This window comes from Phoxinus phoxinus (assembly GCF_949152265.1).
Source record: "Phoxinus phoxinus genome assembly, chromosome: 22".
In the NCBI taxonomy this organism is placed as follows: domain Eukaryota; kingdom Metazoa; phylum Chordata; class Actinopteri; order Cypriniformes; family Leuciscidae; genus Phoxinus; species Phoxinus phoxinus.
In genome coordinates, this window is record NC_136897.1 from 9,041,388 (window position 1) to 9,069,005 (window position 27,618).

Sequence of the window (27,618 nt, forward strand, 5' to 3'; positions counted from 1 at the left end):
ATTTGTTTTTACATGCATATGATACGCAGTTTTCGTATGCATTTGATACGCACTTCATTGCGTGTAATACACACGCACCCCACACCACTAATCCTACCCAAACGTATAATACACACGCACCCCACACCACTACTAAACCTACCCTAACCAACCCATGCGTATCCTATGCACGTAAAAACTCATAAATTACACGATAAACACACTGCGTGCTATAGAGACGCATTTAGTGTGATCGGGTTGCACAAACACATGCTTCAATGTCAGACACATTCATGTGAGATACAAGACAGAAGTATAGCCACAACAAACAGAGATCTCAGTGGATTCATGCAGTAGTACTTCAGTAGTCTGTAGAGCAACAGCAGGCAAGTTTAGATTATATAAGATATTCAGCAAAGGGTCACAGCATGGAGCCTGGGATGGTGCTGGAAATTCAGTGAAAGACAACGAGAGCCAGAACCAGAAAGAGATTGAAAGAAAAATAGAAAGAAAAACAGCAAGGGGGTTGGAGTAACCACAGAGGATATGTGTGAGCACAACATGGTGTTCAGATCCTACCACTGTGTGAATAACTGATAAAAGCCTCCACAAGTAACTTGGATGATATTGTTCAAAAGTTTGAAAGGAATGTGAAGCTCACTAATGAACTCAGTGACATATCAAGAGGAGGGAGAGAGCTTCCACTGTGAGGTCTTCAACATCTCCTCCTGCTGAGATCTGGGGCTCCATAAGCCATCTGCTGCACCCCTGCTACCCAAAGCAGGAGAAAAAAAGCTTTTCAAAGAGATGAAAGGTTGAAGCTTTTTCTCTATACTTCCTCAACTGAAAGATCTAAGAAAGTTACAACTTTTTGAGTTGTCTGATACTGAATGAGGTGGATATAGACCACATACGGGACACAGAGAATATTTCCTTAGTCGTTACTAGCTAACTCTAATTGGTTTCTATTCTGGGACGTATGTAGGTCTACCTCAGTTAGGGTTTGCTTGAGTTTGTGTGTGGAATGGGTCATGTTTGATTTGTAGAAGCAGTTGGTTGGACTCTAGACGGGATGAGGGGATGCTGCCCATGGGAGATTCACGCCCACAGGTTTTCACACCCACTAAATCTCCCAGACCGTGAAGAATAGAATAGTCATCAAGAAAGGGTGGCACTTTTGAAGAGTCTCAATAATATTCAGCTACAAAACTCGTGAGCTTTCTTGCTGTCTACTGCCTACATAAGGTAGCATCCCCAGTGAAATGGAGCCTCAAGTGACGGATTTGGAATATAGCCAGCTATGTCTGTCTTAGAAACAGTGCTCCTCAGGCAGAGAACATATATATATATGTATATATAATCAAGTTTCACATGTTCTTTGCCTGAGGAGCACTGTGAATGACCACAAAGACACAAGTAAATCACACTTTTCAGCACCATTTCTAAGCTTTGCAACTCTGCATATATGACTATACAGCGCACATGAAATTCCAGCATTTATTGATGCCAGAAAACAATGCATCTAAAACATTGTCCAGAAGTCTGAAAATCAAGTTTTTGTGGTTGTAAAACTTAAGATATAAAAACTAGCAGCTGTGGTTGCCAGGTTGTTGTTACAAGTATTACAGGAAAGCATTTTTGTCACTATATATATATATATATATATATATATATATATATATATATATATATATATATATATATATTATATAGACTCATTACATGCAAAGTGAGATATTTCAAGCCTTTATTTGTTATAATATTAATGGGCTTACATCTATAAAAACCTTTTCACAATATTATAATTTTTAATTTGGGGTTTTCATAAGCTGTAAGCCATAATCATCAAAATTATAACAAATAAAGGCTTGAAATATCTCACTTTGCATGTAATGAGTCTATATAATATATTAGTTTCACCTTTTAAGTTGAATTACTGAAATAAATGAACTTTTGCACGATATTCGATTTTTTTGAGTTTCACCATTATATATATATATATATATATATATATATATATATATATATATATATATATATATATATATATATATATATATATATGCAGCTTGTGATGATTTTATTACTATTGATTATCAGGTCTATCACACATTTAAGGGTCTACCTACTGTTCTTTGTACTGATGTATCGATTTACTATCAATACTGAGGTGACAGTGGCTGATATTGTACCAAAGCCAAAATTGTATAATAAAACCCAAAGCCACCGTCTATAATAAAACCAATAATATCCCTGTAACAATGATGTCATAAGTACAATTTCATACTTCATGCAGGAAAAGAGTATTGCTTCATCACATAATTTATTTAAAATTCTTGCCAGATATTGTGCTGCTGGTCTGTATAAGCACATTATATGTGACTAAGATGAAGATAATTAAAAAAACACACAAAAAAACAAGTGCTTAGCATCCTTCCAATCTTGCACTAAGAATCTGAGATAAGGTTGACAGAAACCTTAAGATTTCACACACAGCCTCCTAAAATAAAATCAAACAAAAGAAAAAAAATCAAACAAAAGAATGCTTCAAAAGAGGGAAATAAACGCATCTACACAAATGAGAGCAGCCATCCCTTAAAAAACAGTTTCAGCAATTTCACACCTCGCATTGTTCGTTTTGGCAGCTCTAAAAGTGTCAAGGATACAAAGCGCGTAACAACAGGCTAAGTGTTAAAATTGCCATAAAAGAGAATCCATCTGGTGCCAGGAGAGCTCAGGAAAAGTGAGAGAGTGATATCACAACTGGCTCCCTGCAATGTGTCCCGTTATCTTCTAGCTAAGCATCCTGGCAGAATGCTCCTCATCCTCACAGCAGGGAAAACTCCCTCATCCTGTCCCAAAAAACAGACAGATGCACAAGCACAGACACTCTGCAGTCTTTATTGGCACGTTGTGAGGCGTGAAGACAACAAAAAGAAGGCAACGTGGAGAGCCACGCCATATGATCAACCATAAAACTAGTCTACATGGAAACATCTCTGTTGAATCAAAGTAGCTTCTGTATAAGATAAGTGGGAGAGAGGGACAGTGTCTCATTTGTTAAGCAATAGACCAGCTGTCTTCAGTGTCCAACAAAGACTAATTCCCAGTAGCCAGCAGGACACTGACGCTGGAGAACAAATCACACAAAGGTCTTTATTGATCTGCTTTGGGGTCTCTTAATTGCTGAAGCGATTGGAGGTGTTTTAGGGATGGCCTACATTTGGAGCATCTGTTCTATCTCAACAATCACACTAGCTAGAATCAGGTCATTCGATCATAGTATTGATGAGTTCTTTGATATTCAGTCAGCTTTGTACTGTCGATGTCTTGATACCACTGTATGGCATGACACGATCAATACGTGTGATCTTTTAAAACATGTATTGATTAGAAGTGTGGCTCTGTAAAAAGAATGCACATTCGGAGCACACAATTACCGAGTAATATTAAAGCCATTTAATTAAATAAATAAAAAATAAAAAGTTCCAAACAACGGCAGCAAGAGAATGACCAAGTCAAGTCAAGTCAAGTCACCTTTATTCATACAGCGCTTTTTACAATACAGATTGTATCAAAGCAGCTTCACGGTGATAACATGAAAATAATACAACAAAGTTTGTTTCTAGAAGAAAATTGCGTCATCGTCCACCTTAAGTAAGGCAGTTCAATAATATTGTTGAGTATTGTACGTTCCACAAAGAAACAAGACAATCACGTTTTCAGCACCATTTCTAAGCTTTGCAACTCTACAAATATGACTACAGCACATGTGAAATTCCAGCGTTTATTGGTGCCAAAAAACAATGCATCTAAAACAATGTCCAGAAGTCAAAGAATCACATTTTTGTGATTGTAAAACTTAAGATATAAAAACTGGCAGCTGTGGTTGTAAACTTTAAGTGGGCTATTACAGGACATCATTTTTGTTACTATAAATGTTGCAGTTCCTAAATGTACATGTCATTCAATTATATAATGTTAATATAATATTTGAGCTATTAAAATCTGTTGATAATAATAACACAGTAGAAGACCACACGATTACAAAGTTTCTGCATTTATTTCAGCAACTGTTGCCATGAAAGGCTTATAACTTAAATTATCAATATTTACTTAACATAACATACATTTTCTGAAAATGTAATTCATGTTAACTTATTTCAATTGTATTTTTTTTACAAAAACTTTACAGTAAAATTACAAAATTATTTAAAAAAAAATGTTTTATCAATTTACTGTTTAACAATGAATATGTTTTTACTATAGAATTGTACATTCTTATTCATTGTTGTTTTAGTTGTATTACTTATTTACATTATTTGCTACATTATTCTTTCTACATCATACTGACCAAAGGTATTCCATCGATCATTAAAGTCACAAAGATGGATCAAGTTTGTATAATGATGTGTGCAAAAAAAGAGGTAGATCCTTATTTGGAGTCTAATTAAAATTCACATGTAATTGCATGCTTTCAAACTCAGCTGCCCACTCGAATCAAGTCACACAATTACTGTTTTTGTTGCGTTCATGTTTTTATTTGTAGCTAAAGCGCTTTGAGCGCTTATAGAAAGACGCTATATAAATTAAACATATTATTATTACAATTATGAACAAGATATGATCAAGCTTGGGGTCTCACAGGTGTGCACACAGACGCACTTTCTTAAATATTATATTCATTATCTTTAAAATAATGAAGTCTATAAAATACACAGGCCTATGGCAAATAAAATAGTACGCAAATTAAATAGCTGAATTGAAAATAAACATATTTGCTCTTATAAATCAATGTAGTGTATAGAAGGGTGTATTCTGAAAAAAAAAACCGTGGAAATGCTGATCATGGTTAGTTTTAAAACAAAACTGTCATCCATAGGCTACCATCTTTCTGACAAACATAATTTTGCGATTTGAAAATAATACAAACGGGGGGGGGGACATACTGAAAATGAGAATATTAAGAATAGAAACGATGGCAAAAGTTGTGTCTTTTTTGCTCTAATAGTAGGCTAAATAATAGATGAACCCCCGAGCGAATTATACTAAAAAGCTGTTATGTTTCAATGTTCCCATCAAAAGATTTGACAAAATCAAACAAAACGATATGACATTTCTTTAAAGCATAAGAATGAGTATAAGAGCAGGACTCTTACCGTGTATTAATCCGTTGAAAGGGAGCTGACTGAGTGAAGAAGCAGATCATAGATGAACTGTCTCGGGCTCTGATTTTCGAGCGCGCTCCCTGATGCGCGCCGCTGGGAAGGCTGATGTCAATGACGATGAGAGAAAATCACCGAACAAGTTCACCACATATTTATCCCTCAGGAAAAAGGACTAAAATTAAGCATAATTTCTCACAAACAGGCTTCCTCACATATCTCCTCAGAAAAGCCCTCATGGTAACACAGTCATTTATCATTTTTTTCTTTTTTATTAAGCATAGTTAAAAGTTTATCTCCTTTGAAATGTAGCCTAGATATATCTGGAAGTAAAATTATGTAATTTGGCATAAATTAAAGAGAAAAGAATAACACGGTGAGAAAGTAAAATATTTAGGTATAGCTATAGCAAGTAGCCTACTGTCTCCTTCCTGTCCAAATATTCTGCTAAAACAGCTTCATATGGTAGCATTCTTATTAATCTCAAAAGCATTTGACTGGCGCGATTAGTCTTTGTTGAACACTGGAGACAGCTGGCTACTGTTGTGCTGTAGGAAAATTACGTCATGACAAGACTGGTTTGCTTATACATCACAAGAACATGCAGTCTTAAGCCCTTTAATAGCTATACTAATATAATGCATTATTTGATTGCAGGAAAAAAATCCAAATTCACATCTAATTGTGAACGATGACATTCTTTTCTTTGTCAATACAACAATATACTTGTTTTTGCTGTCTGTTATTGATCACACTTTTAAAATATGGAGTGATAAAGGCATTGTTTGTTTTTCTTTACATTTATAATTATTTTGCTACTTTCAATGGCTTTATATCCTAATATAATTTACATACTACAGGTTTATTCAGCTTGTGGCAAGCAGGGCGAGGTCGGTGGCGTGTTTGATAATGAGCGTCACTGGTTTGGTTCCGATCGGGCCAAAAACCTAGGACTAGTTTGCAAAAGTAGTTTTTTTTTAAAAAATCCAAGATACACGAAAATTGCATTTTGCCATTTTGAGCCAAGGATTCCAACGATATATGACACTTGAGCCTACGCCTAACGGTTTAGGAGTTATTAGCGATTTCACACTTTTCACAGCTGTAGCGCCCCCGTCAGGCCGATCAGGGCGGGCATTGGTGACACTACGCGCTTGAACCCCTAATAATAATAACTTTTTACATTTATATAGTGCTTTTCTCAGCTCTCAAAGCGCTTTACATATTTAAGGGGAAACACTGCGCCCAGAACACCACACACCACCTTATTGGTGAAGAGTGGTTAAGTTATCAGTATTCATATATAGATGATTAGGAGGCCATGATGATGGACAGAGGCCAATGGGCAAATTTGGCCAGGATGCTAGGGTTACACTCCTACTCTTTTTCGAGACTCTTTTTTAACGTCTCCTCAGAAGGACGGTGCTTTTTTGACAGTAGCCTACAGTGTCCCCATCACTATACTGGGACGTTAGGACCCACACAGACCACAGGGTGAGTGCCCCTGCTGGCCTCACTAACACCTCTTCCAGCAGCAAACTAGGAGGTCTCACATCCAGGTACTGACCAGGCTTAACTTTGCTTAGCTTTAGTGGGCAACTGGTCTTGGTCTACAGGGTGAAAGCTGCTTAACTCTGAGCTATTGATGATTCTCTTCACCCTTACTTAAGCCTGAGTTCCAGGTGCTGCAACCACCATGCTTAATGTGTTGGGGAGTAGTAACTACAAGTAGTTTCAGTAGCTTGGCAGTAGCTCAGTTACATTTTAAACAGTGTAGATTTTCCAGTAGCTAACTACTTTTTGCAGCAAGTAGCAGTGTAGCGCGAGCAAAAGCTACATTGCGTTTTGTCGAGCCTGCAATGCATTGAAGCAGTACAGCTTCTTCTTATAGAGGCTGATGTCACGCAATCTAAACTCCGCCATTTTTGCAGGCAATCAGGAGAGCGCCAGAGCGGCTGTAGCATTGGCATCAATAGTCGATAGTGGTCGACTGATCATTTAAAGCCCATGTTGCAGGTTAACCACCACTGTCGATTAATGGGTACATAAATCACTCAAGATATGTATATCATTTTTTAAATGTCTCAAAAATGGTCTTAAATACCAGTTTTTTAAGTTTTTGGCATTAACAGGTTTTTTTACGCAATTCGGTGATGACGTCACATTGGGGAGAAGTGGAGGAAAGGTAGCCTGATGGCCGTCAAAGCCAATGAAATGCATGGTCCGAGGAGAATGAGTGGAGAGTTGGTGAAGTGTCCTGATGAGTTGCTATCATTTAGCAACGCAGCAATGAGATAACGACACTTTTTTTTTTACTGTCATTGAATAGCACCGAGTGAAAAATCAACGTTTTCTTTATAGTGGCAGTGATCATGACGTTAGTTCAGATAAGTACCTGTAACCTTTGTCATAGTACTGGTACTTTGTCTTTATCATCAGAAATACAAGGCATCGTGCTAGCTATATGGGCGTTTCTCTTCCTCCGGTGAAAATGTTGTTGCAAACGTAACCGCCGGTGTTTGGCAGATGCTTGTGAGGGCGATACCGTCCCATGGAAACTGCGTTAGAAAGCTTGTGCTGTAGGGCAGTGAGTGCGTTTTGGTCGCTGGTCGAGGAGCTCACCCCGCGACCAGATGTGACATGCCTCACTCAGCATCCAGGAGGCATGCTGCCTGAATCCGTTTGTGCTAAAGATAGCGTACCCATTTCAGGCAGGATCATGGTCCCCTTCAAGCCAGCACGCACGAGTATGTTAATTGTTTGTTTACTTTTTTCACAAAGTCAAAAGAACCAACTTAAACAGTTATAGAGTGACTAGAGATGTGTTGTATAGACAATGATCATGTTCTATAATCTGCGCTATCTGAATACTCTCGTCTATACTCGTCTATCTAGTCACTCTCAAGGCGGGCTTTGGTAAATTCTCTCCCCAAGGTGACGTCATGCAATGCATTGTGGCGGAAAGGAGAATCGTTGCCGCTGTAAGATAGTACCTACTTTTTCGTATTATATTCCGTTTTGTGATACCCAACAACATAACATACAATGGATAACAGTTTAAATGTTCATTACCAACAAGCACATTGCACAAATTCATTGAAAAAATTAACCCTGCAACACGGCCTTTAAAACCAGACTGTTTAAACCTTATAATTTCAACTCGGTGGACTGCTGCTTTTGGTTGCTAACTTCTGGATGCCAGAACAGGTGGAGGAAAGCAAAGGGGAAATAATTTTATAGTATTCCTAAGGATCCTGATAGACGACTGAAATGGTTCACTGCAATGAAACGTGCTAACCAACACAACAAAACAGAGAGATGGGAGCCATCAAGCAATGTATTTCGCTTGTGCAGTGATCACTTCATATCAGTTTCTTTCTAATGTAACTTGGCTAGCTAACATGTTTAAAATGGTTTCTGACGATTGTTATGCCATTACGTTTAAGTTTCCAACCCTCTACAATCCGATTGAATCACCCACATATGCGACTAAATCTTCACTCTGGGCGACTAAATAATGTCTATCATTATGAATACTATGACTGAGCACTTGAGAGTTTATCTCTCCGTCAAGTTGATTTATTTAACTGATAGTGATCACTAGTTGGTATTCTTTTCTGTTAACTAAAGTTCATTGCTGTGTAACTTCAATGTTAGTACTTAGTCTACTTGTAAGTCGCTATGGATTAAAGTGTCAGATAAATGAATAGGGATTAATGTAGCTAGCAAAAGAAGCTTAAATTATTGCCATTTTCTGTTTTAGGGGAAAAGAGTGACAACCCTCTTTCACCGACTACATCCCATTTATCTTCAACCATGTTCCATCCCCGGAGAAGAGAGGAAGAAGGCAGAAGTTAGATGTGTTTAACAGAAGACTGAAGAGCAAACTCCAAAGAATAGAGCAAGCAGCAAAGTCATCAGCTTCAGCAGTATCCCATTCAACAGTCTGTGGCATTAAAGGGATCTGTTATGTTTAATCTATTAAGTTTTGCTATGTACAGGTCAATGTCTTTTGAATTAAAGTGTCCAGGGAACTCTGTTGCCTTGAAACTGATACTGCTGTCATTCATTACATATTCGCTCCTGACTGTCCCCTGCCTACCAATATGGCGGTATAAACCGAATAGGTGGCATGATGTCCGGAGCTCTATTAGATTACAAACAAAACATTTTGTATTACCGCCACCTGTTGTTTAATCACGCATCTTGCGGCTTACGATTAATTGACGTACAGAAGTGGGTTTATAATTTCGACACACCCATCCTATATTATCCATGATGAAGCAAGACATGGGGGCAGAATCGAGTAGGGGGAGGCTGCAGACCTGGAGCCGGTAGATACGCCCCATGCAGTTTAAGCCCCTGTTGTTCCTGATGTGTCCAGTAGGGGGAGGCTGTACAAGCGACATGAATTGAGGTATAGTAAATAATTAACTTATTGTTGTTTAGCAATGATGCAACATTTGTTATTTATAAACGATTAGCTTAAGGGTAGATATCAATTAATTTATATGTCAATAGATTGTTATTATTTATTTCAAGAGACAATAAAAGTACTTGACGGTCAGGTTGATGTTCCGTCTGGCTCAATCGTAGCTAACCGTGTAGGTTTAGCTGCCCCTAGTCTTCTCTTTACCTGTTCCGTCTCACTCACTTTTAATTAATTTTATTTTGTTGTCCTTCTTTAGCTTGCGTGATATGGCCTCTTCTGGTAAGACCCTGTATGCTGCTTGCATTACTCCACATGATTTATGGAGCAACATTTGGCTAAAGTAGATATTGGAACTTGTTTTTTTTTGGTGTGAACACACAAAAGACACATTTATAATACACATATATGTATCTGTCTCTCTCTCTTTTTAATTAAAAGAGTTGAACTGCACACTCACTCACCTATTTTTATAATTTTTTTCCGACATCATGCATGATAACAGCCATATTAAAAACTTTTGGTTTTGTTTTTTTTGGTAAATTTTGGTTTGAGTTGTTTCTTATAAATGAGATGATCTTATTTTCTAATTTAAATCTATTTTTTTTTTTTTTCTTAAAATAGCTTACTGATCTGGACTCAAATTTATGTGCACTTAATGTGAATTGTATCGCTCTGATCGCACACCTCTCTTAAAGGTGTGTGTTTGCTTTACCTACAGTATAAGGTAATGAAAATCTTTCTCTCTCTAAACTTGTATAAACTATAAACACCCATATCTTTTTTAACTGCATTCCAAACCAATTGCTTGCTCTAGTAAATAAAAGACTTACAGAGACATACATGGACATGTTTTTAATGTCATTTTCAATTTTCTCTGCACAGTCCATCATCAGTGGCCAAAAGAAATCAAAGTGGCTTGACACTTTTTCCACCAAGACAGTGCCTGTTTCATGGTACATTCAAGATCAGGAGCAAATTGATGCAATCCACACTCACCTGACATCAATTCTGGACAGCGCACCCAGACACACCCACAGTGACCAGATCAAGTTCACTATGGATGTCCTTTTTCCAGAGGTAGGTGGGTCTTGTGTGTTAGCTGTGCTCTGCATCGTGTCAGATGCACATTTTTACGTGTCACATGTTTAATGTCAAATAGTTTATCCATACTGTGAGACAATTGCTCTAAAAAGAATAGTTTTTGTGTTTAATATAGAAAAGGCACTTTTGATATTGTTGTAAAAAACTAAACATGCAAAATCATTATTGGCTTATGGGGTGTGATCAATCTCAATTCTTTCTCTGGTGGTCCATCATCTGTGCCCTGGCTTTTGTGGGACATTTTTCCATCTTGGAGGCTGAGGAGAAATTTCTGCGAAGAGCTGTCATTGACATAAGGTCAATAACGTCTCTGGTTATGTATGTAACCTTAGTTCCCTGAGAGGAAACTATAAATATAAACTATAAATCACCCCTGAACGCAGAGCGTGACAGCTTCTGAAAAGCATCATGAACATCATAAAGGGAAACTCCCGAAATCAAAGCTGTAGAGGCAGCCATACTCCTTGTAGAATGAGCACGGACAGCCAAAGGTGAAGGCTGTCCGACCGCTTCATAAGCAAATGAGATAGCCTCGACTACCCACTTGCTCATAACCTGTTTCGATGCAGGGCAACCCTTCTTGGTTGAGCCGAAGCAGACAAATAACTGCTCTGATCTACGCCACAGGGCAGCTCTGTGAACGTTGGCATCCAAAGCACGAACTGGACAAAACAGATTTAATCTTTCCTGATCTGGGTTATTAAAAGGTGAAGGACAGAAGGCCTGCAGCACAATTGGGCCTGCAACATTAATCAGTATTTTAGGAATGTAACCCGGCCTAGGGTGAAGAAAATCCATTAACCATACCAGGTGCAAATTCTAGGCATGATGGAGCAACCGACAGGGCCTGCAAATCTCCAATTCTCTTAATTGAAGAAATGGCAAGTAGGAATAAAGTTTTTAGTGTAAGGAACTTTTCTGAAACCTCTTCAATAGGCTTGAAGGGAGCCAGTGCCAGACCCTCAAGTACAATGGCCAAATCCCAAGCCGGTGCTCTAGAGTGCAGTGCAGGCCTCAGCCTCAATATGCCACGGAGAAAATAATTAACCAAAGGATCTCTCCCCAGAGAAGTAGCCCCCAGAGGGGTGTGATATGCAGATATAGCTGCTACGTACACCTTTAAGGTGGAAGGAGATAATCCAGCAGAGAAACGGTCTTGAAAGAAATCGAGAACTGTACCAACCGGGCAGTTAACAGGATCAAAATTACGTTCTCCCTTGCTTGGGACAGCAGGTCCCTCCTGACAGGAATCTCCAACGGAGAGCCGTCCAGAAGAGACACTAGGTCCGAGAACCAAACTCGGGCCGGCCAATACGGGGCTACTAACAATAGATGAGCCCCTTCCAGGCGAACCCTCTCCAGAACTCCCGGGAGTATTGATACCGGGGGGATGGCGTACAGATGTGACCTCGGCCACACCTGTACCATGGCATCCAGTCCGAGAGGAGCTGGATGAGTGAGGGAGAACCACAGCGGACAATGGGTTGTATGGTACGATGCAAAAAGATTGATCTCTGCTCGACCAAAGTTCTCCCATAGGAGCTCCACCACCTCGGGATGAAGTCTCCACTCCCCGGGTCTCAGCCCCTGCCTCGACAGGATATCTGCTCCCACATTCAGATGCCCTGGAATATAAACTGCCCTGAGAGACAGCAATTTCCTCTGGGCCCATAGGAGGATCTGATGAGCCAGTTTGCACAGTATACGAGACCTCAGACCCCCCTGATGGTTGATGTAAGAGACCACCGACATGTTGTCTGAGCGGACAAGCACATGGTGGCCTCTTAGGTCTGGCAGAAAGTATTTGAGAGCATGAAATACCGAAATCATTTCTAGCCAATTTATGTGCCAAGAAAGCTGATGGTCCTGCCAAAGACCGGTCGCCGCGCGGCCACTCATGACCGCCCCCCATCCTGTGAGGGATACATCCGTCGATAGCGTTAAGCGTCGACAAGAAGCCCCCAACACTGGGCCCTGGGCGAGGAACCAAGGCTTCTTCCACATGACCAAGGCACGTAGGCAGCGCCGCGTGACCTTGATCATGCGGAAAGGATTTCCACTCGGAGAAAACCCCTTGGTCTCATGTACAGAAGGCCAAAAGTTATCACGTTGGACGCAGCTGCCATGAGACCCAACAGTCTCTGAAACTGTTTCACAGTGTGTGACTGGCCTAGTTTTACTCTTTTTACGGCTGTGAGAATCGCAAAAATACGTGCTGGAGACAATCGTGCTTGCATCGTTGTCGAATCCCACACCACCCCTAGATAAGTGGTCCTCTGAGCTGGGAGGAGCACACTTTTCTTGACGTTTAACCGTAACCCCAACAACTTTATATGAGACAGAACGACATCTCGATGCCGAACTGCCAACTGCTCGGATTGAGCTAGAATCAACCAGTCGTCGATGTAATTTAATATGCGAATGCCCTGGAGTCTCAGAGGAGCCAGAGCTGCATCCACGCATTTTGCAAATGTGCGGGGTGATAATCCTAGGCCGAACGGAAGAACCTTATTTTGGTATGCTTCGCCCCCGAAAGCAAACCTCAGGAACTTCCTGTGATGAGGATGGATAGACACATGGAAGTACGCGTCCTTCAAGTCTATTGTGACAAACCAGTCCTCGGACTGAATCTGTGACACAATCTGTTTTAGCGTAAGCATTTTGAACTTGAGTTTCTGAATTCTGCCTAAAACGATGAAGTAACGGCTGTAAAACCCTGACTCTCTGCTGGTAGGAGAAACCTTCTCTATAGCTCCCTTTTGAAGAAGCATCAGTACTTCCTGCTTCATGACCAGAGCCTGCTCTGGGTCCACTACTGTGGAGAGGACCCCTAGAAATCTGGGTGGACGAGAACCGAACTGAATTCTGTCACCCTTTTCTACTATACACAGGACCCACTGAGAAATATTTGGCAGAAGTTTCCACGCTGCCAGAAATTCCACTAAGGGAACCAGTCTCTCGAGACTGGCCTCTGGATTTGGTTGAACAGTCACTTCGGCGCCCTGAAACGGCGAACCGGCAGGGAACAACCGAACTGATCGTATGGGGACGCTGACACCACGGTGCCCTGTAACAGCGAACCAGCAGGGAACAACCGTTGTGGCAGCGCTGCGACTTTCCTCAGAAATTCGCCCCCCAGAGGGCGCCGAGGAGGAACGATTTCTCGAAACCGTCCCTCCCCGGAGGGGATCACCCTCAGAAGTTTGACACCATAGGCGTCAGGACTTCTTCTTCTTATACCAAGCCTTCTTAGATATGACAGTCCTCAGATCTTGCCTATCACCAGATGGCCTGGCCTGTGACCGCCACCCAGACCCCCCAGGTTGTGGAGGAGCCCGAGCGGCGACACTACGTTTCTGTTGCACTCTGTGCTGTGAGGAGCTCGTAGACGGCCGAGGCTGCACTGATTTAATGATTTTATGAAAAGCTGTCTCGGGGGCATCAGATCGGCGAGGAAGAAACTTCTGGAACGCTGCAGATTGCTTTTTTGTTTCTTGAAACCTATCAACGACACAATTTATAGCATCGCCGAACAGACTTGTAGGAGAAAGTGGGGCGTCCAGAAGAACAGATCTATCTTTGTCTTTGATTTCAGAAAGATTTAACCATAAATGGCGCTCCGTGGCCACCAGGGCTGCCATAGACCGGCCCACTGATTTGGCCGTTTCCTTGGTGGCACGGAGAGATAAATCTGTCGCGCGACGCAATTCTCGAATTGCGTCAGCACTAACTTCCTCACTTCGATCGATATCCCTCAGCAGGTCGGCTTGATAAGCTTGCAAAATAGACATAGTATGCAAGCACGCTGCTGCCTGACCTGCTGCCGAATACGCTTTACCCACAAACGATGATGTAGCTTTCAATGGTTTAGTGGGTAATGTCGGGGCTTTCAGTGATGACGCTGACTCGGGAGAGAGATAGCTTGCAAGCGTCTCTTCAGCCTGAGGCATTGTCACGTAACCAAAATCTTTAATACCTTTAACATTGCTATAAATAGATGTTTGGGGATTAAAAACTCTGAAAGATACCGTTTTATTCCACGATTTCGACACCTCCCGATGGGGAGGCTGTGATCTAGATGGGAAATAGCGATCATCTAGTAAACTTTTTTTAGAATCACATTCAGAATCATCGGCTGGCCAGTCAATATTTAATTTAGCAACAGCACGAGATAAAACCTCCATAAGCTCCTCATCACTAGAGGTATGAGCTGGCGAAATCTCATAGTCCCCTGTATCAATACTGGCAGCGTCCAATTCCTCGGAACTGGATCGCTGCAGCATTGGTGCCTCAATCCGGGGAGAAGAAACCGCGGGGCGGGCTTCCCCCTGGGCAGAGACACTGGATCCAGCAGGTAAAGGCTGAGATAGGGCGGTGCCCGTCTCAAACCCCGCTGCTAGATCCATCTGCGAACCCCAAGATACGTTTCGCCGCTGTCGAGGGATGAGGGACCCGTACCTCGGGGAGCGCGGACCGAACCGCCTGTTATGTCTGAAAATGTTCAGTAATGTGTCCTGTTGGACTCAGTTATGTTATGCACTGTGAGTGACATGGTTAATGTGCCTTTAAGGCTTATTGCATTGATTTACGGCAAAGGTCGGAGAATGTGGGTTTTGCGGCAGTTAAGTAAACGAGATATGAACGAAGCTACACGGTGTGATTATTGAGTCCTACACAAACACAACATTTGGCGAACGAGGATGTCTGAACTGGTCTTACCACCACCGCCACCTTTCCTACCTGTTCCCGGTGATCCAGCTGTCCCCTGGGATCGGTGGCTGACGTCGTTTAAGGATTATTTGCTTGCTTTGGGACACTCGGACCTAGCTGAGGCGAGGAAGTGCGCGCTCCTGCGCCATTGTCTCGGGCAGGAGGGTCAGCGAATATTTGCCACGCTCACCTTATCGGATGATAAGTACGTCACAGCGACGACCGCCTTGAAGGCTCACTTCAGCTCCGGAAGAAGCAGGCGGATGCACCGTTTTGAGTTTCGTCAGAGGACCCAAAAGCCGGGTGAGACCGTCGCACAATATATATCAGCATTACGTGAGCTGGCTAGATTTTGTGAGTTCGGGACTTTGGAGGATGGACTTATAGTTGACCAGTTAATAGAGAAAACGTCATGTAACCAACTGAGGGAGAGACTTTTACTAGAGCCAGACTCCACGACACTAGCGGACGCTTTAGTAATTGGAAAGCAGTTGGAAACGGCCCTAATGGAGGCGCGCAAGTTCGGCCGCGCTGTGCATGAGCCGGTGACGTCATCACCACCGTTAGTTCAGCACACAGAGGCGGCTGACAGGGTGAGTGACAGTTTTGACGTACAGAGAGTGGACAGGGGGCCCAGGGAGAGTGGGCACAAGAGCTGTAGCAACTGTGGCTCCCCTAGACATGCAACCAGAGATCAATCATGCCCTGCCCAGGGAAAACGTTGTCGTAACTGCAACAAGTTGAACCATTTTGCACGCTGCTGTCGCTCCTCTCCTGTTTTCCATGATACTGCTGCTGTCCCCATAAACACTGTACAGACCTCACAGCCTTCGTTCAAGCTCTGCACATGCCGTGTGGGCACAGCTCTCATTCCACTCCTCGTGGACACAGGGGCTAAAGTGTCAATCCTGAACAAATGCACATATGACCGCTTCTTCAGTCGCGTGCCTCTGGAAGCAGCGGCTAAACCCCTGTTAGGCTATGGCCATTTCCCCATCTCTACTCTGGGTGTGGCCTGCCTCCCCGTCAGATATGACCAACAATGTGCACCTGCCACCAAGTTTTGTATCACCCGGAAGGGAGCTAACATTATGGGCCTAGACTTGTTCATTGCCCTGGGTTTTACTGTGAGTGATGCTAGGGGGCTGCATGTCCTGCAGGTCGCCGCCTCCTGGCCTGACCGCTACCCACAACTGTTCAATGGGCTGGGCCGCATGACTGGATTTGTACACCAGCCTACTGTTGACCTGTCAGTCCACCCTGTCATCCAGCCCCTACGGCGCATTCCCCTGGCTCTCCGGGATGCGGTGGAGGCCGAGCTGCATCGCCTGGTGGAGGCGGATGTCATAGAGCCCGTCGACGCCTCGCCGTGGGTGTCTAACCTGGTGATAGCCAAGAAAAGGGGGGGCGGACTGCGACTCTGTGTCGACCTCACAGATGTGAACAAAGCCATCATCCCTGATAAGTACCCCCTGCCTACGGCTGAGGAGCTCACTAGCCATTTCCACGGCTCCAATATTTTCAGTAAGATGGACTTACGTAACGGCTACCTGCAGGTCCCTCTGGCTCCGGCCAGCATGGACCTTACAGCGTTTGTCACGCACGTGGGGGTTTTCAGATTTAAACGCATGGCATTTGGACTTTCATCAGCCCCGAGCTGTTTTCAGAAGATAATGTCACTCATATTGGCTGGTATCCAGGGTGTCTCCATCTACCTAGATGACGTGGTGGTGCATGCGCCCTCCACCGCACTGCATGACGATCGCCTGGAGCAGGTCTTTCAGCGTTTCGAACAGCATGGGATCACACTGAACTCTGAGAAATGCATGTTCGGGGTTGAGGAGGTCGAATTCCTGGGCTTCCGACTCTCAAAGGAAGGCATCGCCCCGATTATGTCCCACACTGAGGCCATTCTGTCCCTGCCGGACCCGCAATCGCCATCCCAGCTGTCTTCCTTCCTGGGGATGGCTGCCTATTACCTTAGATTCATGCCACACTACTCTGACTCAACGGCCCCCCTGCGCCGGCTGCTCAGGAAGGATATTAAGTGGGACTGGACCCCAGCCTGCCACGAAGCCGTGTGCATCATCAAACGGCAGCTCACGTCCCCTCCCACATTGACCCATTTCAGTCTGACTGCGCCCACCATGGTCACCTGCGACGCCTCCGGGGTGGCGCTAGGCGCTGTGCTCTCCCAGACTCAAGAGGGGGTGGAACGCCCTGTGGCTTTCGCCTCTCGGGCACTTACTCCAGCAGAGCAGAAGTATTCGGTGGGGGAGAGGGAGGCCCTGGCCTGCCTGTGGGCGTGCGAACGCTGGCATGTTTACCTATATGGGAGGCCTTTTACCATCCGGACAGACCACCAAGCGCTGACGGCACTGCTGGCGACTCAAGGCTCAGGGCACAGGCCCATGAGACTGCTGAGGTGGGCTGACAGGCTTAACCAGTATAACTTCAGTCTGGAGTTTATGCCTGGGCGGGCCAACACGGTGGCCGACCTTTTGTCTAGAGCTGTGTCGGTGACGAAGGAGGCGGGCGGTGTGACATTAGACACAGTGAGCGATGAAGACTGGGTCCACATCCTGCACGGGCCGCTCAGTTCAGTAGTCACTCTGGCGGAGCTACAGCAGGCCTCAGCGGCTGATGAGGTCCTCACAACTCTCCGTATCTACATCCAGGACGGCTGGCCTGCCAAAGTGGATGACAGGCTCCTCCCCTATTACCGCTTCCGCAACGAGCTCTCCTGCTGGGGGGCGGTGTGTCTGGCCCGTGGTCACCGTGCAGTCATTCCAGAGATTCTCAGGTCCAGAGTGCTACACATGGCGCATGAGGGGCACCTGGGGGTGGTCAAGGTGAAGCAGCGCTGCCGTGACACAGTGTGGTGGCCCCACATAGACTCTGATGTTGAGGAGCTGGTACGTAACTGCGCTTGCTGCCTTTTGAGTGGGAAAACTGGTCAGCCTGCCACAGCCCCTCTCACCCCGACCCCTTGGCCATCTTCACCCTGGGAACATATTCAGGTTGACCTCTGTGGAGAACTTCACGGGGCACCGGCTCACGCTCGCTACCTGCTGGTTGTGCACGACCTTCATTCGAAGTGGCCAGAGGTTTTTCAACTGAGCTCCATCACTGCACACTCCATCATCGACCGCTTGGACAACCTGTTTGGGCGCTGGGGCCTCCCCAGTGTCGTCACAACAGATAATGGACCTCAATTTGTGTCTGCGGAGTTCACAGAGTTTCTCACGGTACGGTCCATCAAGCACATCAGGACGGCAGTGTATCACCCAGAGAGTAATGGGGGGGTGGAAAGACTGAATAAAACTCTCAAAAATGGAATCCGAGCCTGTCTGGAGGAAGGGAAAATCTTCAGCGACGCACTCAACCAAACTCTCCTGACCATCCGGGCATCCAAGCATTCCACCACGGGAGTGTCACCTGCATTGCTCATGATTGGGCGCGAACTAAAGCAACCACTGGACTGCTTGAGAGCTGAGCCGGCTCCTGCACGTGGGAGCCCAGGGCTCCAGAAAGCCAGAGCTCAGGTGAAAGGTTCGCAGGCTCGGATGAAAAAAAGGTTTGATGCCATGCACAGAGTGCAGACCCCCTCACTTTCTCCAGGGGTTTGGGTCAGGGTCAAATACCTCCACCGCCAAAATAAGCTGCAGTCATACTGGTCAGAGCCCTTGCGGGTGACTAAGCAGTTGGGGCCGGCCACTTACAGACTGGAGAATGGGACACGTTGGCACTCAAACCGCCTGCACAGAGTCGCAGCCCCCACAGCACCTGCATCACCTCTGTCCCCAGCAGCGGCTCTAGGTTGGCAGCCTAGGTCAAGAGCTAACCGGGTGGGGGGTAATACACCGGCACCGCCGGACGCAGTTTCACGGCCAGCACGCCCTCAGAGAATGAGAGTTCCGCCTGTCTGGCATGGGGATTATGTAACAGGGTGATAGTGACACTGGGGAATGTGGGCTAAGTGTTATGTTTCAGTTTCCAGGAGGGTGGGGGGAAAAATGTTATGTCTGAAAATGTTCAGTAATGTGTCCTGTTGGACTCAGTTATGTTATGCACTGTGAGTGACATGGTTAATGTGCCTTTAAGGCTTATTGCATTGATTTACGGCAAAGGTCGGAGAATGTGGGTTTTGCGGCAGTTAAGTAAACGAGATATGAACGAAGCTACACGGTGTGATTATTGAGTCCTACACAAACACAACACCGCCCTCCTCAAAGAACGCCCGGCGAGAGCGGAGCGTCCTCACTGACAGCAGCTCGCAATGCTCACAGTCAGCTCCCTCGAGAACTGACTGGGCATGCTCCACTCCCAAACAAGCAACACAAAGCTGATGTGTGTCCCCACCCGTGATGTAACGAGGGCAGGGAACTACACAACGCTTGAAATCTTGCTTGCTCACCATAATATATATATATATATATTGAGTGTGATTGTGACAGACAACAATAAATAGACAAAGGACAAATACAGAGAGCGCTTTGCTGAAGAAACAGAAGCTGTCACGCTCTGCGTTCAGGGGTGATTTATAGTTTCCTGGTCTATGACGTCACCTGACGTCCCGCTCATTCATTGGACTGATTATACATGTGCTTCATGACGAAACACTCGGAAGTGTTCCCATTGCGTAAACGCAGCGGGAGTTCCCTTGATAGGGAACATAAGGACATAAGTACATAAAGGTGTCAAACATGAAATCATGACATTATTTACAAATAAAAAATGTTTCTACCTCTATAAAACTTTTGCTTCTTTTTTTATTTATTTTTATCAGTGAGCGGGAGCACTTTGACAGGAGGATAGAAAAACAGTTAAAGAAGAGTGGCAAGCCATAGGGAAGTCATCTACGGAAGTCATCCTAATAAATGGTGTTAATAAATAACTTTTTTGTGAACAACAATATTGTCTCTTTCTTCTAAATTCGCACTTGGAGTTTTGGAAAAAGGATCGATTGTGTTTGTCTTCATAAAATGCTAGGAAACTGTTCTATTGCAGTAGTGCCAATGGTGAATAGTACAGCAGATATTTAATCGAGGATCCATATGATTACACGGTATGTCTAATGGGCTGGTTAATATCTAAATGTAATTTTATGTAAATTCACAACAACATATCATTCAGTCTCCTGTATAAAAACCTACGGTGAATAGTAGGGGTGGGAAAAAAAATCGATATTGCAATATATTGTTGTGCTCTCTGTCGCAATAAATAATCCATACACTAACGCCCAATATCGATATTTTATTACAACACAAATTGATTCATTTACCCGTTGTCTGTGTCACTGTCACTACCCAATATCTACCATTCTGTTTGCGGGGGGCGCTGTTCGAGTAAATAGGGGTAAAGTGGCGCAAACACAGCGGCCGGTGAAGAACAAAAGTAAAGGCGGGCGTACACGGTGCGAGTTCGGACCAGGGGGGCAGTGTTCCGAAAGACATTGAAGCCGACCTGGGCGCCGCCCTTGGCTAGCGGACCCCCACCTGCTGTTAGCATTCCATTGACTCCCATTCATTTTGGCGTCACTTTGACAGCGAATAACTTTACATCTGAGGCGTTTAAAGACACCGTTTGTCCATTGTTTATTTCTAAAGAAACATGAAAATGTATAAAAGGCTCCATTACCTTGTATCTTACGTTATGGCCCCGTTGAAGCAGTTTTTGTAAAAATAGGCTAACGATTGCGTCATACCCGCGCGACTCTGTCGCACAAGTCGAAAAATTACCGTATGGACAGGCAGAGAAGCTCGCAAGCAATCGGGAGGACGTGGAGGCATAAAGTCAAGGGAGAAGCCCATAGAGAGTGATAAAGTTGCTCCCGCTGCTAGCTCATGGACAGCTAATGCTCACGCTCTCCGTCTCTGCGAGATTCGGAAGGGAATGATTCAGATTTCTCTCGGCACAGCTACTAGAACACCTACAGGTTGCTCACGTCACATCTACGTCGTCAAGCTCAGTTTGAGCCTGCGCAGTTCGCCTTGCGATCAGGAGTGAGTGCTTCTAATTGACTTCATTTCTCTCCGTTGAAACCTATGGGGTCGCTGTGTCCAGTTTATATACTGTCTATGGTTCGGACACTCGGGAGGTCGTGAGATAATCGCGTCAAAGCAGCTGGTACACGGCACGACTGTCCTGCACAAATTTTATCCCGAGCCGGCGGCAATCACGTGAGCATTCGCGCTAAACACAGAGACCGGAGCTTTCAATGTTGCAGGCAATAGCTTCAGATAGAAAAATGACAGAAAGTGTGTGCAAATGATTTGTTGAAAAGCAGATAACAGTAGCCATTCCGTTCAACATTAAAAAACAAGAGAGAGAGAGACAGAGAGAGATAGTGTGTGTGTGTGTGTGTGACAGTGTATGCGCACAGTGTGTGTGTGTGTGTGACAGTGTATGCGCACGCTGGTTGCTATAGCCCCATATGGATATCGTCAAGGCATTGAGTTATATTATGCATATTTCTTTGTACAATGTTGGAAATGTTGGCATTAATAAATGCATAAAATTTCCTTATTCCTTCTTTTTCTTTTCAGTCACATATATCGTGATATATCGTTGATGAAATTTCTTCCAATATATTGAATATCGTAGATATCGCGAATCGGGATATTATGATAATATCCCGATATCCCGACAGGACCGCTGCTGTTCACTCTGTATATGCTACCAATAGGAGATATCATTAGGAAACATGGAATTAGCTTTCACTGTTATGCCGACGATACTCAGCTGTATATTTCTTCAAAACCTAACGAAACCTACCAATTCACAAAATTAACGGAATGCATAGCTGATATAAAAAATTGGATGACTAGTAATTTCCTACTACTAAATTCAGAAAAAACAGAGTTTCTAATTATTGGACAAAAAACTTCCACACGTAATAACCTAGAGTACTGTCTAACACTTGATGGCTGCTCTGTTAAGTCTTCGTCGTCGGTTAGGAACCTGGGTGTGCTCTTTGATACCAATCTTTCATTTGAAAGTCATGTGTCTAGTATCTGTAAAACCGCTTTCTTCCATCTTAAAAATATATCTAAATTACGTCATATGCTCTCAATGAATAATGCAGAACAATTAGTTCATGCGTTTATGACCTCAAGGCTAGATTATTGTAATGCTCTACTGGGTGGCTGCCCTGCACGCTTAATAAACAAACTACAGCTAGTTCAAAACGCAGCAGCTCGAGTTCTTACTAGAACCAGGAAGTATGACCATATTAGCCCCGTTCTGTCAACACTGCATTGGCTGCCTATTAAACATCGTATAAATTTTAAAATATTGCTGATCACTTACAAAGCACTAAATGGTTTAGCTCCGCAGTACTTGAGCGAGCTCTTAACTTATTATAGTCCTTCACGTCTACTGCGATCTCAAAATTCCGGCCAGTTAGAATATCAAAATCGACTGCTGGCGGTAGATCCTTTTCCTACTTAGCACCAAAACTTTGGAACAGTCTTCCTACCATTGTCCGGGAAGCAGACACACTCTGTCAGTTCAAATCTAGACTAAAAACACATCTCTTCGGCCTAGCATACACATAACACATTATAGACTTATATAATTAGGCTGCATAGTTTAGAACAGCCGGGACCGGGAACACTTCCCGTAAATCCTGATGTACTTGGTACATCATAAGAAGGATGGCGTCTACGCTAATATTAGTCTCTCTGTCTATCCCGAGGTTTACTGCTGTCCACCGGAACCAGGCCGTATCCAGATCTGATGAAGGACCAGCGCCAGGACACGACGACGACGCCGCTGACCTGAAGTGTCAACCAGTCTCTCCTCCTCTCCACTCTGACTTCAACCAACCGGAACTGGACAAATACTCTGATTCATTCTGAACTTCATACACTGTTCACTCATTGGTCAGAGGAGAACTGGCCCCCGACTGAGCCTGGGTTCTCCCAAGGTTTTTTTTCTCCATTCTGTCACCTGATGGAGTTTTGGTTCCTTGCCGCTGTTGCCTTACCTTCTGGCTTGCTTAGTTGGGGACATTTAATATTCAACAATATTATAGATCTGCCTTAAAGGTGGATGATGATGAAATTATTTTTTTGTATTATTTTCATGTTATCACTGTGAAGCTGCTTTGATACAATCTGTATTGTAAAAAGCGCTATATAAATAAAGATGACTTGACTTGACTATCATATTGTGGACCACATATCGCCACAGAATTGAATCGTGAGGTAGGCCTACCTGTATCGTCCCACCCCTAGTGAATAGCCTATAACTACTCTACAGTAGGTCATATATCATTACTTTGTCCATTTGATCCAACTGTGTATTTTATTTTATTTTTTCAATTCACAAAAACAAATAGTCTTCTGTAGGCTGAGTGAAGAGAGAGAAGCCCAACTGAAGATATTTTAATCTGTAGTGCAGATCATTACACTGTCTATCGTTACACTGTAACATTTATATTTAAATTAACAAAAATCGCTTAATTAGTCAAAGTCTATGGACGGGACGGTTATTAATGTGTTTTCGAGCGTTGATTTAATTGTTATTTTGCCGTAGGGCTGGGCGATATGGCCAAAACAAATTATCACGATAATTTTTTTGTATCCGTCGATATGGATAATTATCACAATAGATGTCAAATCTTTATTTCTTTAAAGTTTAAAGGCATATTTTTGCTCCTAAGTGGAAGTTGTAGAAACCAGAGCGTTAATTGTGGTTTTAAACTATTATTGTCAGATATCATGACAAACACTTGCCAAACAGGAGAACATTCACAAACCTGAGGTAGAACATTCAAACATTTGTCATTTTTCCTTAACAAAATAAATATCTTAATAGAAAAAATAATTTCTTAGTTTCTGCATGTGCTAATTTTTATTTGGTAAAATGTAATATTCTGACTGTTTGAGTTTTATTAAAGGGCACCTATTATGACATTTAAAATGTTCCTAATGTTGTTTAGGGAGTCCCCAACAACAGTTTTACGTGCATGCAATGTCAAAAAACACTTTTGTTTTCGTATAATATGCATTTATTTTTACCTGATTTGCTCACCGACTCCCAAATGATTCGTTCAACGACTCGTTTTTCCAAACCCCTCCTTTGCGCGACGCTAATCTGTGTTGATTGGTCAGATGACCCAGCAGTCTTTACAGAGGTAATACTTATTGTTTAACACGGAGTACAATGATGCTTTTATCAATTAAATCGTGTTATAATAATGATTATAGTCCACTGCTTTGTAGTTTGTAGTAAAAAACTAAAAATAAGATAAATACTTTAATGTTACGTTAGCGAGCATAGCCCAGAGTTCATATTGTAAAAGCACAATCAGTCTTTGTTTGCATTAGCCCGATGCATAAACATAACGTTTTTACAAAAAAAAAAAAAAATGCAGTTACGTTACTACGAGGTATTATTCTATTCTTTAAGACAACTCCGAAAACAACGACAAACACTTCACATATCTCAATACAATTGTCATTGAAGACCTAGAAGCTAAACGGTGCTTACACAACAAACAAAATAATTATTAATCATGCTACATAAAACATAAAAGCAACAATTATTAATAACACTTACAGGTTGTGATACGGAGGAGGAAGATGATGCAAATACACTTGGAACTGAACCTTCCTTCAATATCAGCCGGCTCGCGAATCCAAGTTTGATTGCATTTAAGTTGATAAAGCAATCGTCTTCAAAATGGCGCGAGCAAAGCACAAGGCTCGGACTATACTTCTGTGGTATAGTGAATTGTAGCCACTTAGTCTTCAAATGCTCCTCCTTGGGCAGATGAAAAAAGTTGGCTTTTGAGTCGCACTTCAGAACACAGCGCCTCGTCGCCATGATATTTTCCCTGGCCTTGGAGCGCAATAAGTGGGCGTATCGTATTCAAATAACTTGACAAGTTGACGTCATCTAGTCAGAGAAAAAGCTTCGGTCTTCTAACGATTCATAAAAATGGCTCCGAGTCGACTTTTGAAAGACAATAACTTTATATACGGTGCACTTTCATATTTCAAACTTTGCAGGATGTTTTTGTTCACTTAGATCTATGTTACACACTACATGAAAGATAAATTTCAACATTCCATAATAGGTGCCCTTTAAAATTAACCATTGGTCACCCAGCATCATGCATTTAGATCATGATAACCACAGATAAAACGTACTCGGTTACTAACGTAACCTCAGTTCTCTCTAGAGAGAGAAACGAGTACTGCGTTGTCGTAGCAACGCATTGGGGAAAATCCTTTTCCACGAGAATACTGAAGCAAAAAATAATCCTTAATTTTGTATCAATGTAAAACGCATTGCCACAGCATACAGACCTAGGCAAGACAGCTTGCGCGCCTATTGGCTGCTGTGCGGCAAATGCTTAAGCCAATCGAGCGAACCCTTGAGTGACGTCACACCCAATGAGGGCGCTTTGCGCCACGTCCCGCCGAAACGGGCGTGGCTTAGGGCTATATATTTTGCTCACAGGCTTATGAACTCTGATTTTTAAAGCGAAAACAACCAGAGCGCATACACTGCAAGAAACGCAGTACTCGTTCCTCTCTCTAGAGAGAACCGAGGTTACGTTAGTAACCGAGTACGTTCTGTTACGAGAGATACTCTCGTACTGCGTTGTCGTAGCAACGCATTGGGGAACACCCTGTAAGACGCCGTGTATGCAGTGATCCGACACCATAGACCCAGAGCACTGAGCTGGGGTTCATATAGTACATACAGGGGCGCCGCTAGAAATTTTAGGCCCTATGAAAGAATATGAGGTTGGGCCCCCCCACCGCACCTATTCCATTAATAAAATCAATCTCTGGGGGCCCCAAAAGTGCGTGGGCCCTTAGAATCATCCTAACTTTTCCCCCCTTAGCGGCGCCCCTGAGTACATAATCACTTGTAGGACTCAAAGAGAATCCTGAAAGAGGTGGGTTCTAACCACCATCTCTCACAAAATTGACTGCACTTAGCAGATCAGCACAAAATTGACTGCACTCAGCAGTTCAGCATAATAATGCCATAAAACGACGACTGAAATCTCAGTCTAAACAAATACGGTTAATTAAACCGATAATATCCTGGCCTGTAAGGCGGGCACCTCGAGGTTATAAAACCTGATAAATGTAGACGGTGAGGCCCAGCCTGCCGCCATACAAATATCCTGTAAGGCAATCCCACTCGACCAAGCCCACGAAGAAGCCATACTTCTCGTGGAGTGCGCTCTAACACCCAAAGGGCACTGAATGCCTTTGGATGCGTACGCTAGAGCTATAGCGTCCACTGTCCATCTGGATAGGATCTGCTTCGAAGTGGCCAATCCCTTGAGACGCCCACTAAACGAAACGAAAAGCTGCTCCGTCTGTCTGAAAACAGACGAGCGCGACACGTAAGCTATCAACGCCCTCACTGGGCAGAGAAAATTTTCGTCCATATTGTCCCCGGTGACCGGAAGGGCAGACAGGGAAATAACCTGCGGTGTGTTTAGGGATTTTGGAACATAACCATGCTTAACCCTCAGACGGTCCTCGGTCGTTTCTGACCGAAATATTTTCTGTTTTGAATTTTTTTAAATCACAGCTTCATCTGAATGTTATGAAACTTGGTGACTTGGTGAAAAAAAATTGAGGTCATGATCCGAGCATGCTAAGTGGTCGTAAAAAAAATAGTCACACTTGTGGTCTTCGGTCAAAAATGACCGACCCATAGGAAATGAATGGGAAATTTACAAAAATTCAAAAATTCTCCGCATTTTTGTGTGTACAATCCACAAATCGGACACAATCCTAAAAAAAAGTACACCGCAGGAAAGGGAGGAAACTCTACAACATCAAGAGTGCAAAACAGACACACCCACCCACACACACACACATACAAACACACTTTTAGACACATACACACCAATAAATTCAGATTACAAAAAATATGTTTTGAATTTTTAAAAATCACAGCTTCATCGGAATGTTACGAAACTTGGTGACGTTTATGGCATTATGTATGTGAACACACACAAAAAGTCATGATCCGAGCATGTTAAGTGGTCATAAAAAAAATAGTTACACTTGTGGTCTTTGGTCAAAAATGACCCCCATAGGAAATGAATGGGAAATTGACAAAAACACAAAAATTCACCCAAAATTTTTTTTTAATTTTTTTTTAAGTACACAGCAGTAAAGGAGTGACACTCTAAAACATCTAGAGAGAAAATTTTTTTTAAAAAAAAATTAAATTTTTTTTTATAAA

At 43.2% G+C, this 27,618-nt stretch overlaps 3 protein-coding genes across 3 annotated transcripts in view; 1 reads left to right on the forward strand and 2 right to left on the reverse strand.

Annotated features, from left to right (window-relative positions):
* The window catches only part of draxina (dorsal inhibitory axon guidance protein a), a 59,159-nt gene extending 53,949 nt beyond the window's left edge, over window positions 1-5,210 (reverse strand). The window contains exon 1 of the mRNA XM_079598421.1: window positions 5,139-5,210. The gene's annotated coding sequence lies outside the window, so the exon portion shown is untranslated. The remainder of the gene's footprint in view (window positions 1-5,138) is intronic.
* LOC306991003 (uncharacterized protein) overlaps window positions 1-27,618 on the forward strand; it is a 538,544-nt gene that overhangs the window by 215,127 nt on the left and 295,799 nt on the right. The gene's annotated exons all lie outside the window — the stretch shown is intronic.
* Window positions 1-27,618, reverse strand: part of pank4 (pantothenate kinase 4 (inactive)) — a 153,872-nt gene that overhangs the window by 60,496 nt on the left and 65,758 nt on the right. The gene's annotated exons all lie outside the window — the stretch shown is intronic.